A 4,042-nucleotide genomic window follows, 5' to 3' on the forward strand; every position below is an offset into this window, starting at 1 on the left:
TTTATTTTCAAAAATAGGTTGAGGTGTCTTACTTCTGTCAGACAATTTTTCGTGTTAAAATGTTTTTGGCAGCTGTGATTATCTTCTTTGGACTTTTCATTTCAGCACATGGTGTTAGCATTTCTGGCACACTCCACCCCACCCCCGATTTATGTGGAGGTTCAGCTTTCACAGTTCATCTGCAAATTGAAGATGACTTTTTTCCCTRACTCAGGTACAGTGCAAGCAGTATAGGGAATCTATGGCAAGAATATCAAGTCTCATAAACTTTACAACAAAGGTAAATGTTGCTATGGATATTTGTGGATAATATAGATTTCTGGATTGGTGCGACTCCTTTCTTAGAGAAGGCTAATGTAGTAAGATTACACTCTTTTTATGAAGAAACTTTCGAGCCCTAAAGCCTGATTGAAAAGTGAGGTTAGGATCCTCTGTCTGTCTGAGGATAGATATCAGGATCTTGCATCTTTCTAATGTTAGGGCTGAATTATCAGAAGAAATAAATATTTGTGTTACACTTTTAAGACAGAAAAAGTCAGACAAGTGATCTTTTACAAAGGTTAGGAGGGAAGATCTTATTACAGAATGCTAGATCATTGTCTGAATTTTCAGAAAAAGAAAACTTCTACTTCCTTGAAACTGGTAAAATTACAAGAATTAGCAGTAAGCATGATGTTTAACAAATTCTCTACTACTTAAATTTTTGACATAGTATAAGAGATCTAAGGTATTTAGAAACATTTTGTATACTTTATGTTTTCCAAGAAAAAGCCTAAAATTCTGGAAGCAGCTGTCAAATTACAAATGATATACTAATATCAACTTAGAGAAAGCATATCTATGAGACAGCTGTCCTCTTTATTGGAAATATATTTGAGTTGTATTCTCCTGCACCATAGCTATATAAGTTTAGCCATGCACAGAAAACTATTCTTGAAACTTTCTCAATGTTGTTTAGATGTATTTGTTCTCACTCAATTGTTGGTTTTATCACATCAATCAAATTTTCATATACAAACTGTTTTACTTCAAACTAGTCAAAATTAACAGCAAAATTATTTATGTATTTTAAATTACCCATACTTGTAGCTGGCTTTTGGTTCCCTTTTGTTTATATTTTCCCTCTAAGCTCCATATTTTCTATTGTTTTAATTTCCCCATCAGTAATTCCAAAATTATGAATCTTTTTCTTTTGTTTTACAGCTGTCATACAGTCACATCTGTCACAGACCTGTCTCGTGGCAGAAAGGGCAGCTTGTGGACCCTGTCATCTCATCTTCATATTCCAGACTCAGTGTTGGAAGAGTGAAAACCAGGTGCAAATCCATTTCATCCTTTTCAGTAATAGCCAACAAAAACTATCCATGAACGGAACTGTAAGTGAAACACAGTCCTTGAAATGTCATAAAGCTGCATTAAAAAAAGAAAAAAGAGTCTGACAGCATGATCAGCCAAGGATCATGACCTCTGTAATCATGTCAGCCGTACGGAGAAATCCACTTTCTACTTGTGTCAAAGTTAGAGAACAACAGACTGATTTCCTTCCATTCTCTACCTGAAATAATTACATGCAATAATGACTTCAATGCTTTTATTTTCTCTCCACTGGAAGTACTTGTKAGAGGATACTTTTTTACTGCACCAATGTAGATCAGCTCTGGTTGGTGACTTAACTTTAGACATCTTTGCATCTGTAGCTGTGTAAGTATTTAGGGCAGAGGGGCTGGAAAACAGTGAGAGCAAACATCTGTCCCCAAAGCTCACACAATTCATTCTGTTAAGAATACTTGGTGTTCAGCCCTACTGCCTGCACTGTGATTCCAATACCGCGATGTTTTGCAGGTGGTTTAGCAAGAGAACAAATACTTAAATTTATGCTCTGATTTATTTTTGTATTTTGCATGGAAGACCAACAAGATATGGTCACTGTTATAATAAATCATTAGCAATCAAAAACCATTACTCTTCATGGGGAAAACTAATAGGAAATCTTGYCTACTAGTCCAGATTTTTGTCTCACTGGAAACTTCTCTTACTAGCTCTGCTGGGTTTATAGATGAAAGGCTTTTTTGGCATAGTGCTCTATGAACAATCAGAAGTGAATGAGAAGTTCAGCTAGTAAACCATCTTTTCCCTCCACACCTGTAAGAAAAAAGGGAAAAAGGGAGGACTGCCAAGGTTGCATGCAGTTAGACACTAATTCTTTACCCAGCATACACAATAAATATATACAAGAAATCTTTTCTAGACAATGTGATGATTAAGACTTGAGATCTTGCAGTCCCTTCCTAAAATTAGCTATCTGATCCATGTGGTGGTGTGTGGGGGTTATTCCCCCTTCTCCTGTCAGTATGTCCCAGTAAGAGCCTTGAAACCTAATCTCATTTCCTTGCTAGCTTCCAGCCTCTTGATCAGTGCAGATGCGGGACCCCGCATTACAAACTCACAATTGGGATGAGGAAAGGCCAGGAGAGTCCATTAAGCGTGCCTCCAGCTGCCAAATCAGGCTGCATGCCAGATAATGTTGATGTGCAGGGATTTTGGGGGAATTCTGCAAGCACTGTTCAAGCTGCTGCAGGCTGCGGCACTTGGATTTTAATGAGGCACACATTCTCTTTGAACTTTTTATTTCCTTGAAATTTAATTTTCTGTTTTCTTTCTAAGTACTCTGCTAAAATAATAAGCTGCCTACCCCTAAGCTCCACCTTAGGGAGCTTATCTCACAGCTCTCCAAATCCTGTGGAGTATCTTTATCATCGGACAGATATTGGATGCGACAAAGTGAACAAGAAATCCGAGTCTTCCTCACACTGCCTCTGCCTAGACAAGTTTTACTCTTCACCGCTGCAAGTTTCGTGCAGTGCTTCCCCGCCAGGTATGCCCCCTTCCCACCCCACCGTCTGTTCCTTCTCTCGGTTTTTCCTCACCGATTTCTTTCGAGCCGCAGAGAGCGGGTTTGGGGCTGCGCGGTGCTGGCGCAGGGCTCCGGCGGGTCCCCGCTCAGGMAAGCGCGGCTGCTGCAGCCGAACCGAGCCCGCTCAGAGCCCTCGCCCCACGGCACCTGGCCCCCAGCCCCGCTCTGCACGGTGCTTTGGGGCGGGGAGCCACGAGAAAGCCCTTTGTTCGCATGAGTCTCAAAGGACTGTCCTACGTGGGCTCCGACGTTACCGGCACTGCCGGGGGAAGCAATGAAGAAAGGAAAAAATGCTCAACAAGCGCAGTTGCCAAGGCACGGCACGGTGCATGTGCGGGCGGGGAGGGGAGAGGGGAGGCAGGGGCGGGACCCTGAAGCGGCTGCGGCGCCTCCGAGGGCCGGCCCGGCTGGACCGGGGGTGGGTGGTGCCGAGCGGGGCCGTGCGGGAGCGGCAGAGCCGGGCAGGAGCTGGGGGCCGCGCCCGCAGGGGASGTGGCCGGGCTCCCTGCCTGCCTGCCCCGGGGCTGCTCCGCACCTGGCTGCTGCGGGCGGACCGGGAGCGGCTGGTCCCGGAGCGGTGGCGGCGCGGGCTGGCCTGGAGCATCGCTTTCCAGGGCGCTGTACCCCGCGGAGCCTCGCAGCGCTACTCCAGGAGCCGCGGCATCGCCGGGCAGGTGCCGCACCGGAGGGCAGGGAGACGCATCTGGTTTTTTTTTTTTTTTTTCTTCCCAGCTCTTTTTTCTTTCCTTACCCCTTTCCCTCTCTGCCCCTCCTTCCCCTCCTCTTTATCCCTTTTCCCACTCTCTCCTCTTCTCTTTGCTTATACTTATTTCCTTTTGACTCATTCTTTCCCCTTTTCTTCCCCTTTCCCTTTCCCCCCCGCTCCTCTCTCCCTACACCTCCTTTTCGGTTAGTTTTGTTTTATTCCCCCACTTTCTGTCTGTCCGTCAGCCCACCCTCCGTTTGCCTTCTCCCGCGGCAGTGCATGCAGGGAAGCCGGGGCAGGCTCTTGCCCTCCTGTGGGGTATTGGCTTGGTGTGAAACCTGTTAGCTCTAACAGGATTCAGGGCATATCTGATGATCCTGAGGTGTTGCAGTCCTGGGTTGTGGCGCTTTTTCTTTTTTTTT

General features: G+C 45.3%; 1 protein-coding gene across 1 annotated transcript in view; it reads left to right on the top strand.

Moving 5' to 3' along the window:
- The first annotated feature begins 3,356 nt into the window (after positions 1–3,356).
- The window catches only part of GCNT1 (glucosaminyl (N-acetyl) transferase 1), a 9,663-nt gene continuing 8,977 nt past the window's right edge, over positions 3,357–4,042 (top strand). The window contains exon 1 of the mRNA XM_057365551.1: positions 3,357–3,588. The gene's annotated coding sequence lies outside the window, so the exon portion shown is untranslated. The remainder of the gene's footprint in view (positions 3,589–4,042) is intronic.

This window comes from Malurus melanocephalus, unplaced genomic scaffold (genome assembly GCF_030028575.1).
Source record: "Malurus melanocephalus ecotype Western Australia unplaced genomic scaffold, MMel_1.1 scaffold_54, whole genome shotgun sequence".
NCBI lineage: Eukaryota > Metazoa > Chordata > Aves > Passeriformes > Maluridae > Malurus > Malurus melanocephalus.